Raw genomic sequence first — 10,973 nt, forward strand, 5'->3', positions numbered from 1 at the left:
CCCTCCTCCACCACAAGCACACAAGAAGCAGCCAGGACCCATGGTTCCCACTGTGTGCCCAGGCCAGGGTACAGCACCCTCTACAGGTCACTGCAGACACAGCAATTAAGTTATGACAGCCCCAAGGTCGGATTCCTGGGGAGTAAGAAGTACAGGTAGGGGATCAGAACCAAGGAAGGCCAAGCTGCTGAAAAGAGGACCAAATCAGGATCAGGAACCCAGAGACTTGTCTCAATGGAGGCATATCGTCAGGAACCTCCATTTTCCCATCTGTAAAATGGGCCCATTGCTCCATCATATGGAGTTGAAGTCACAATAAATTAAGGCCTAACTGAAAGCCACTAGCCAGAGGGGTGGATTTGGGAAATTGATTCTAATTTCCTTAGAATCATGAAGCATTGGAGCAAAAAGGGTCACATTCAGACCAGTAAAAGGAGGCACCAGGCCTGGGCCGGCGTGGCTCAGTGGTTGAGCGTTGATCTATGAACCTGGAGGTCAGGGTTCAATTCCCGGTCAGGGCACTTGCTAGGTTGCGGGCTCGATCTCCAGGTAGGGAGTGCAGGAGGCAGTCAATCAGTGATTCTCTCTCATCATTAATATTTCTCTTTCTCCCTCTCCCTTCCTCTCTGACATGAATAAAAATATTTTTTTAAAAAGGACGTACCAGATCACGGTGCCATCCCATCAGAACAACTGTGGGCAGATTTTTATCCTGGGGCCACTCACTGTCCATCCTTGGGCCACCTTCTAGATCTGTTCCTTCTTCCAGTTCCTGGTTTCAGGGCTGATTTTCGTAAGAAATCCCTTTATAAGAAAAACGTCCAAGGTCAGGAGGAGGCCAGCGTCCCATCTCCCTCAGAAAACTAGGGCTGCCTTGTCCCAGCCTCCATCCTGGGCCTTTTAACCAGCAAAGACCTTGGTCTGACCTCCCACCATCACTTCCTTCCCCAACCAGGTGCTCCCTTCCTCCACCATCCAATCCCGTCCCCTTGACCTCCTATCCGGACGGCTCAGGGGAACACCTGGATTTTAGGGTGACTCGGGGATACAGTGGATGTTTGTTAGCTTTCCAAGACTGAAAAGGGGGCCTAGAGGCTGTCATCACAGGTAACCCTTCAGTCCCTAGAACCAGAAGCCTGTGAGGAGCTTTTGAAAAACAGGGGTGCCTGAGCCCGAATGTGCCCCCCCAGGGTGCTCGATTGGGGGCAGGGGGGGACTCAGCATTCGAAGCACCCCAGGTGTTTCAAATGCAGTTCAGTTTCTGAACCCCTCGTTGAAAGCCCAAAGCTGTTCCTCTGGGCGCAGTCGGTTCTAAGCCCCTCCCTCCAGCCCTGCCTCTGGGGGTCACTCGCCGCTTTTCTCTGCAAGCAGAACTCCAGCCGCCGCCACCCGCTTTTCTCTGCAAGCAGAACTCCAGCCGCCGCCACCCGTGTGTCCTTTTCAGGGAGTGAGGAGGTCAAGCTTCCCTCTCTCCTCTCTCCGGCCAGAGACCGGGCTCCTGCTTCCTTCATAGATTTGTCCTTGACCCTGGATTCAAGTGCATTTGTCCTAAGAGGCAGATGAAGCCAGGCCAGGGTTCCCCAAAGTGGGTGCCACAGAACATTCCTCGAAAAGACAGAGTCCATAGGCAGGACATGGCAAAAGGGTCTCATCCCCAAGGGTTAAACGAATAAAACGGGTCCCTTTCCCACAGGGCGTCTCAGTTTGCTGATGGATAGCTACATCTCCATCTGGCGTCTCACATTGAACTTGACCAAGGGACTCTCCTTCCCTAGAGCAGAGTGAGGGACTCCCTGAGCCTATAGAGGTGCCGATCGAGGCATTCAGCCAGGTCATTTTTTAAAAAAGATAGTAAATTTTGTTATGTCTATTTTACCACAATTTTTTTATTGATTAATTTGAGAGAGAGAGGAAAGAGAAACATTGATTTGTTGTTCCACTCATTCATGCACTCATTGGTTGATTCCTGTAACATAAAGGTGCCTTAGGGGTGCCAGGTGGGGGGAACGGGGGTCCCCCACACCAGGTGAGGTTCTGGCATCAGTTCGGTGGCTGGAAAATGGTAACTAAGTCCCCCTGTCCTTTCTCACTACAAGTACGAACTAGAATGACCAGGCCGATGGCATACCGCAGTCAATGAAGGTCATTTGCATCTCCCTTCTCAGCCCTCTGGGACTGCAGAGATGAGGTCCTGGACTCTTAGAATAAAGCCCCATCTCCTTTGTCCCCTTTGTTGGCCCACAGCCCTCAGGAGCTGGTCTCCCCTGCCCTCGGCACCCACAGTTCACCCTCCCCTCCCCCACCACCCTCAGCCACTGGCTTTCCACTGCATTCCCGCCTCAGGGCCTCCCGGGCCAGGATGCTCTTCCCACAGGGCTCTGCATGGCTGGCTCGCTCTGGTCCTTCAGGTCCAGATGTCACCTCCTGGAAGGCAGCTGATCAATGATTCTCTCTCGTCGTGGATGTTCCTATCTCTCTTTCCCTCTTCCTTCCTCTCTCTAAAATCAATCAAAATATATATTTTTTAAAAGTTCAAATGTCACCTCCTGGGGAAGGCCTTTCTTGACCACCCAATTTTAAAGAAATAAAGCCCCAATGCCCATGGCCCAGCAGCATTTTGTTGCATTTTCTTTGTAGCTTGTCACTCTCTCTCTTTTTTATTATTATTATTGATTGATTTTGAGAGGGGGGGGGAGAGAAGAAGAAGAGAGAGAAAGAAAAACATCAATTTTGTTGTTCCACTTATTTATGCATTCATTGGTTGATTCTTTTTGTTTTGTTTTGTTTTGGTTTGGTTTTTTGTTTTTTTGAATCAGGAATAGTGTATTTCCTCTTGTCTTTTTCTTTTTCTTCCTTTTTTTTTTTTATTGCTTAAAGTATTACAAAGGGTATTACATATGTGTCCTTTTTTTTCCCCCCGCCCTTGACAATCCCCTGGTCTCCCTTACCCCCCAGTGTCTTATGTCCATTGGTCATGCTCATATGCATGCATACAAGTCCTTCGGTTGATCTCTTACCCCCCTCCCTCCTGTCCCCCAACCCACCCTGGCCTTCCCGCTGCAGTTTGACAATCAGTTTGAGGCAGCTCTGCCTCTGTATCTATTATTGTTCAAAAGTTTGTAATGGTCTTTATTATCCATGAATGAGTGAGATCATGTGGTATTATTCCTTCATTGACTGGCTTATTTCATTTAGCATAATGCTCTCCAGTTCATTGCTTGATTCTTGTGTGTGCCCAGCCTGGGAATGGAACCCATAACCTTGGCATGGCGCGGCAGCTCTAACCAGCTGAGGCACCCGGCCAGGGCTTCCAAAGCTCATTTCATTTCAGATGTTGCGTCCTTTGGGTTGACACATCTTTGGACTTTACTTTGCAAATAGATTTAATCTTGAGATTTGATTTTCTTTTTTTCCCTGGGAATTTGATTGAATGGGATTCATATTCAAATTTGGGGCACCTTTGCCCGGCCAGTGTGGCTCAGTGGTTGGGTGTCAACCTATGAACCAGGAGGTCACGGTACGATTCCCAGTCAGGGCACATGCCCAGGTTGCAGGCTCGATCCCCAGTAGGGGGCGTGCAGGAGGCAGCCGATCCATGATTCTCTCTCATCATGGATGTTTCTGTCTCTCTTTCCCTTTCCCTTCCTCTCTGAAATGAATAAAAATTATATTTTTTTAAAAAATGGGGTGCCCTGGGTCAGTAAATAAATAAATACAAAAATAATTTCTGCGACGAGATCGAACAATCACATAGAGATGCCCCACATAGTCCAGGACAGCAAGCCCAGCTTCCCTTCATAGCCCCTGGTGCTTCACTGGGTCATCATGGAGGAGCAGCTGCTTTGAGGAATAAATGTCTATTCTTAGGGTCTACCACTTTGGGAACCTCGAGTTCTACCCCTCGAGTCCTATCGAGTTCTGTCTCTTCTGGCGTCTGGGAGTGGCTGTCAGTCTTCGGTGCCCCTGGCTGCCGCCGCCTCACTCTGACCCCTGCCTCCATCCTGGGGGGCCCTGGGCCACGGTGGGTAGTCTGTATAACCGTGTGATGTGAGGTGTGGGTCTTGGGTCATGTGGTAGGAACCTGACCTGTGGAGGCACTGGAGGCTGTCAGCCACGTCTGTATGAGCAACCCGCCCCCCTCCGGCCCCCTGCTCCCCGTGAAAACCCTGGCCTGCACGGCTCAGGTGAGCTTCCCCGATGGGCAGTCCTCTGTGTGCACTGTCACACCAGTAAGCGCTGTCGTCAGGGCTCCCCTGGGAAAGCAGAACCGGGGGCTCCCGGCCCGGGATCCCTCGGACCTGCCCTGAGCGCCTCTTTCCTTTGCAGATTTTGAGCTGCATCCCTTTTCTGTAATGAACCGTAGCGGTGAGCGGAACAGCTTTGCTGAGCTCTGTGAGTCCCACAGATGACTGAGCCAGAGGTGGGGCTTGGAGGTGACACGGCCCCCTCCCTGCTCCCTCAGGTCAGCTTGTCCTGCCCGGGGACGGCTCAGGGCCGGCTTAGTGGACAGTGGGCACGACCTCTTCACCCCGTGGCCACCCTGCAGGGACGCTGCCTTCCCTTCTGGCCTTCGTGGGGAAGGAGTGACTGCCTGTCATCGGGAGAAGCTCCCAGCACTTCACAGCTTTCCTCCCTCCCTCCTTTCCTCTGTCCAACTCCCCCCACGTGGGAAACGCTGCAGTCAGTGTGGGGAAGGATCCCAGGGTGGGCCCGTGTGATCCGCCCTGGGGCTCACGGTGTGGGACGGGCGCTGAGATGGGTGACTAAATCCTCCAACACAAGAGGGAGGGCCTCTGTCCGTGACAGGATTCCCGAAGCCGAGAGGATGTAGGATCGCTCCTGCTGGGGGCCCCTGGGAGAGCTTCGAAGAGGGGGTGACATTTGATCTGAGCCTCGGCAGACAGGGACACGCCGGGCATCCTAGGAGGAAGGGGTCGCATGAACAGAGGCAGGGAGAAAGGAGCAGATCCAACCGGTATAGGATCTAATAAAGTCAGACATGGAGCTGGGCCAGATTCTGAGGGGCCCCCACGATGAGGCGAAGGAGTCTGGCTTTGTTTTCGAGGCGATGGGGGAACTCTCCCAGCTTCAGGGAATGACACGAGGTGTGTGTCAGGAGGAAACCGCATCTCCACTGTCGCTGCCGGCTGACGCCTCCTCCAGGAAGCCCCCCTGGTGCCCCATCCCGAGCGCGTGCACCCCCCTCATCACAGCAGGAGCACCCGCTGCCCGTAGCATCTGTCGGCCTCTGCAAGGCGACTGCACCCACCCGTGTGCATTGGCCTGTTCATCCCTGGTCTCCCTTATCCATGAGCACCCATCACACTACTTCCTCTAAAAACTGCCCCGTATTGCCTGGCGGGTGTGGTTCGGTGGTTGAGTGTTGACCTATGAACCAGGAGGCTCAATCTCCAGTAAGGGGCGTGTAGGAGGCACCCGATCGATGATTCTCTCTCCTCATTGATGTTTCTCTCTCTCTCCCTCTCCTTTCCTCTCTGAAATCAATAAAAAATATATTAAGCCCTAACCAGTTTTGCTCAGTGGATAGAGCGTCGGTCTGTGGACTGAAGGGTCCCAGGTTCGATTCCGGCCAAGGGCATGTGCCTTGGTTGCAGGCACATCCCCAGTGGGGAGTGTGCAGGAGGCAGCTGATCGATGTTTCTCACTCATCAATGTTTCTGACTCTCTATCCCTCTCCATCTCCCTTCCTCTCTGTAAAAAATCAATAAAATATTTTTAAAAAAAAAAAAATATATATATATATATATTAAAAAGAAATAGGTTTAACTCCAAATAACCCAATTTCTTTCTTCCTTTTGACTGGCCCTGGACCAGGGGTGGGGAACATCTGGCCCGTGGGCTGTACAAGGCCCTCGAAATCATTTGGTCTGGTCCTGGCAAGGCATTAGGAGCGAGTTAATGAAATGTTTGACCAAATATAGGAGGCTAATTTTTAAGTTGATAATATTGTTTGACCCACAAAGGATGTTATAAATATCCAAATGGCCCTTGGCAGAAAATAGGTTCCCCACCCCTGCCCCAGACTAAACTCCAAGAACCTGACCATCTGCCCCAAAAGTGTAAGAGACTGGGCCAGTCACCCCTTGTTGGTTCTCAGTTGCATCCCAGGCACCTGGCTCGTCCACTTTGCCCAGGAATTCAGCTGTGACCCTCAGCACCCGATGGCCCGTTCTGGCAAACGGTGATTTCCACCAGGACTCTTGACTCCCAGAAACCTTTGCCAAAGGTTGTTTGTTTTGTTTTTTATTTATTTTAGAGAGAGTGGAAGGGACAGGGAGAGGCAGAGAGAGAGAGAAACATCGATATGAGAAAGACACATAGATTGGTTGCCTCCTCCCCAACCAACCCCCCTCCCCAGACTGAGGTACATGCCCTTGGCCAGAATCGAACCCGGGACCCTTCAGTCTGCGGGCTGACGCTCTATCCACTGAGCCAAACCAGCTAGGGCACCAAAGGTCATTTTTTTTATTGATTTTTTTTTTTTACAGAGAGGAAGGGAGAGGCATAGAGAGTTAGAAACATCCATGAGAGAGAAACATCAATCAGCTGCCTCCTGCACACCCCCTACTGGGGATGTGCCCGCAACCAAGGCACATGCCCTTGACCAGAATCGGACCCGGGACCCTCCAGTCTGCAGGCCGATGCTCTATCCACTGAGCCAAACGGGCCAGGGCGCCAAAGGTCATTTTGGAAGCCAGGGAGGCCACCGGGGAGTCCTGCTGGGCCCCCAGCCCCTTCCCAAATCCCTGCAGGAAGGAGCTCTCTTGCCCAGCTAGGCCCGCGGTCAGCGCCGAGTAGGAGAACTCGGCTCTTGGCCCAAGATCCCCGCCCCAGGAAAGGTGCTTGCGCCTGATGGAAAGTTTGGGCTGAAAGACACCCGTTTCCAAAATCCCAGGTCCAATATTTACACAACGTCTGAAATTAATGCGAGAAAATCTCCAAGTGCCCAGGCTGGAACGGATGGCTGTGAACAGGAAGGGGCCGGTCCCAGGACCAGGGTTTTTTCCACGAAGAGAACAGGGCACAGCTAACGTCCCCGGTGAGTGACTCAGGAGCCATTCATCGTGCCACGTATCCCTCCACTTATTTTTATTTTAATATATTTTTCTTGATTTCAGAGAGGGAGGGAGAGGGAGAGAGAACTAGAAACATCCATGATGAGAGAGAATCATGGATCGGCTGCCTCCTGCACGCCCCCCACTGGGGATGGAGCCCGCCACCCTGGCATATGCCCCAACCGGGAATCGAACCATGACATCCTGGTTCATAGGCCAGTGCTCAACCACTGAACCACACCAGCCAGGCTGTATCTCTCCACTTTAAACTGGTTTTACTGGGAATTTGCCATGGAGGAAGGGGAGAGGTGGGATTCGTGGTGAAAGGCTGGTGATATTGAGCTGAATTCTTTTTTTTTAAATATATTTTTATTGATTTTTTACAGAGAGGAAGGGCAAGGGATAAAGAGTTACAAACATCAATGAGAGAGAAACATCAATCAGCTGCCTCCTGCACCCCCTACTGGGGATGTGCCCGCAACCAAGGTACATGCCCTTGACCGGAATCGAACCCGGGACCCTTCAGTTCACAGGCCGACATTCTATCCACTGAGCCAAACCAGTTAGGGCTGAATTCTTTTTTTAAAAAAAAAATATTTTTATTGAGTTTATTTATTTCAGACAGGAAGGGAGAGGGAGAGAGAGCTAGAAACATCAATGATGAGAGAGAGTCATTGATCATCTGCCTCTCGCACGCCCCACACTGGGAATCAATCCCACAACCCGGACATATGCCCTGACTGGGAATCGAACCTGTGACCTCCAGGTTCATAGGTCGACGCTCAACCACTGAGCCACGCCAGCCGGGCTTGAGCGTCCAGGCACATGCTTCCAGCCTGGGATGGCTGCAGCCACCACACCCTAAGGAAGCACTACCCGTGGTCAGCCCGTCTTCCCAGCCCCTGGACTCACCTCACTCCCAGCCCCTTGGACATGCATGCTTCCTCAGGGGCCAGCGTGGCTCTGAGTCTGTGTTGCCACTGGACGCTGACTCTGGAATTACCCACTGCTCCCTGCTTTGCCCATCCTGCCCACTCCTGGTCCATGAAACCACTGTATTAAGTTGATTCTGGTGGTAAGATGCTCATTGTTGTCAAAGGGTAGAGAGGGGGTGGCTGTCCCCACTCAGTGACAAGCCTTGTGTCCCTGGAGAGGTCAGGGGGTATCATTAGGATCTTACCTTCCAGGCCACAATTTTGTTTGAACCCACGGGCTATGTACACACAGACAAAGTGAGCCCTCGGTTAACCAAGGTGGGGGTGCTGGTTGTTTGCTATTATTGTAGAGCAAATGACCATCCATGGGGGGCAGCATTTAAATTAGATCTAGGAGACATAGAAGTGTCGAACAGACGGTCAAACCTCAGAGGGAAGGCAGGAGGCGGGGGTGGGTAAGAGGTCAACCAAAGGACTTGTATGCATGCATATACATAACCCATGGATTGGGACAATTGTGGGGTAAGGCCTGTGCTGGGGTGCTGGAGCCGGCTGGGAGAGGTCAATGGGGGGGAAAGGAGACATGTAATACTTTCAATGATAAAGAACTAGTAAATAAATAAGTAAATAATTTTTTAAATAAATAAATTAGATCTAGGAGCAATTAGCCTGGCTGGTATGGCTCAGTGGTTGAGTGTCAACCCATGAACCAAGGGGTCACCAGTTCGAATCCCTGTCAGGGCACATGCCCTGGTTTCGGGCTCCATCCTCAGTAGGGGGCATGCAGGAGGCAGCTAATCCCTTTTTATCTTTCATTGATGTTTCTCTCTCTTTCTCCCTCTTCCTTCCTCTCTCTCTCTCTAAAACAAAATCAATAAAAACATATTTTTAAAAATTAGATCTAGGAGCAATTAATAAAATAGGAGTAAGGAAATCAATTATATGAAAACAGACACAGAGAGGGGGGTGATCAGAGGAGGAAGGGAGAGAGAAGAGAAACGGGGAGGAAATAGAATAAAGAGCATTGGCATCCACAGACCTGACCTTCACTCTTTTCTTGGGGGGCGAAGCTGGCATTGTGGTTCCAGTTTACAGATGGGAAAACTGAGGGCTTCCATGCGGATCCCTGTGAGTTAGGACAGAGAGAGGATTGGAATCAGCTTCCTGGCTCCCGCTTTCCACACCATCCCCCCACGTCTGCTGAGAACACGTGGGAAATTAGCAGGTGCAGTTGGGGCCACTCTGGCCAGCTGTGCCCTTGGTGGGATTCGTGTGTCCTTCCCTGTGCTGGATTTCAAACCCCACCTCGGGTGCATAGGCCACGGCTTTCATGCACAGATGTAGGGTGGTCTTGTCTCTGAGAGACCAGAAGAGAGACACGTTTGGGAGTGTGGCCTGCGAAGAAGTGATGTGCTGAGGGCTGACGCTGGGGGAATGGGTGACCCTGGTCCTTTCCAATCCCTGCCCCCAAAACTGAAGTCACGGACACAGAGCCACTGGTGACTGGCAAATCTTACTTGACCAACTCCAAGATCCACCCACTCATCCAATGCATAGATGTCTAATACCATTTTTTGTTGTTCCTGGCAAGTTCTTGTTCAATGTAAATTAACAGAAGGGTTTGCTGTTGTTTTTTCTTCAACTTAAGGCTTAACTTTCAGCTGTAAGGAGGTCATGTCTACATGGTGAAGCTAGCTTATCTTAAACAATAGGCCGTAGATGCCCTAGCCCAGCAATTCTCAACCTGTGGGTCAAGACCCCTTTGGCGGTCGAACGACCCTTTCACAGGGGTCGCCTAAGATCATCCTGCATATCAGATATTGACATGACGATTCATCACAGTAGCAACATGACAGTTATGAAGCAGCCACGAAAATAATTATATGGTTGGGTCACAACATGAGGACCTGTATTTAAAGGACCAGAAGGTTGAGAACCGCCGGTTTGGCTCAGTGGATAGAGCATCAGTCTGCACACTGAAGGGTCCCAGGTTCGATTCTGGTCAAGGGCACATGCCCAGGTTATGGGCTCAATCCCCAGTAGGGGGCGTGCAGGCGGCAGCCGATCGATGATTCGCTCTCATCATGGATGTTTCTATCTCTCTCTCCCTCCCTTCCTCTCTGAAATCAATGAAAATATATTTAAAACAAAAAAACAATCGGTGGTAGAAGCATCAGAACCCAGAGGCAGGACCTGCTAAGGACACAGGAGCCCTGCAGGGTCAGGCCAGAGGGGGGGGGGGGGGGGGGCTTTTTTTTCCTTCCCCACAAAAATTGGTTGGGTCTTCCCTGCCGGGCCCCGGGGGGAAGGGGAAAAAAAAATGGCCCCGCCCCGCCCCGCCCCGCCCGGGTTTAAAACAAAAAAAACGGCCTTTGTTTTAGGGTTACCCTCCGGGGCCCCTGGGAATCCAGTAGGACAACCCCGCCCCTGGGAAGGGGGGGTGCCTTGGGCAAAAAAAAAAGGGGACCCCGGGCCCTTCCCCCAGGGGGTTTTTTTTTTTTAGGGTAGTTTCCCCCCGAAAGGGAGGGGAAGCCCCCCCCGGGAGGTTTCCCCGGGGCCCCCCCATCTGGGCGGAGGGGGCCCCCTCTTTGGCGGGCTTAAAAAAATCTCCAATAAAAAAAAACAGGAAAACCCTTTCTTGTGAAGCTGTGGCCGGCTGTATTTTATTCCTGGCCACGAACCACCCCCCCCAGTGTTTGTGGGAAAAGCCAAGCCCAAAGGCCCCCCTATTATTTTTTTAAAAAGTTTTTTTTTTGGATTCTTAAAAAAAGGGGAAAAGGGAAAAAGTATTTGATTAATTTGTTGTATAAAAAGAGACACTTGGGATAGTGCGCCATTTTTGGTGGGGGGTGGCCGACCACCAGAAATTTTGCGATGTTGCGCTAACAAGATAATAACTATCAAGCTCAAGCGGATAAAGATATACGAAGGAACAGTGAAGCGCAGACATTCGGGAAGACCT

This window comes from Myotis lucifugus, unplaced genomic scaffold (genome assembly GCF_000147115.1).
Source record: "Myotis lucifugus unplaced genomic scaffold, Myoluc2.0 scaffold_820, whole genome shotgun sequence".
Lineage (NCBI taxonomy): Eukaryota > Metazoa > Chordata > Mammalia > Chiroptera > Vespertilionidae > Myotis > Myotis lucifugus.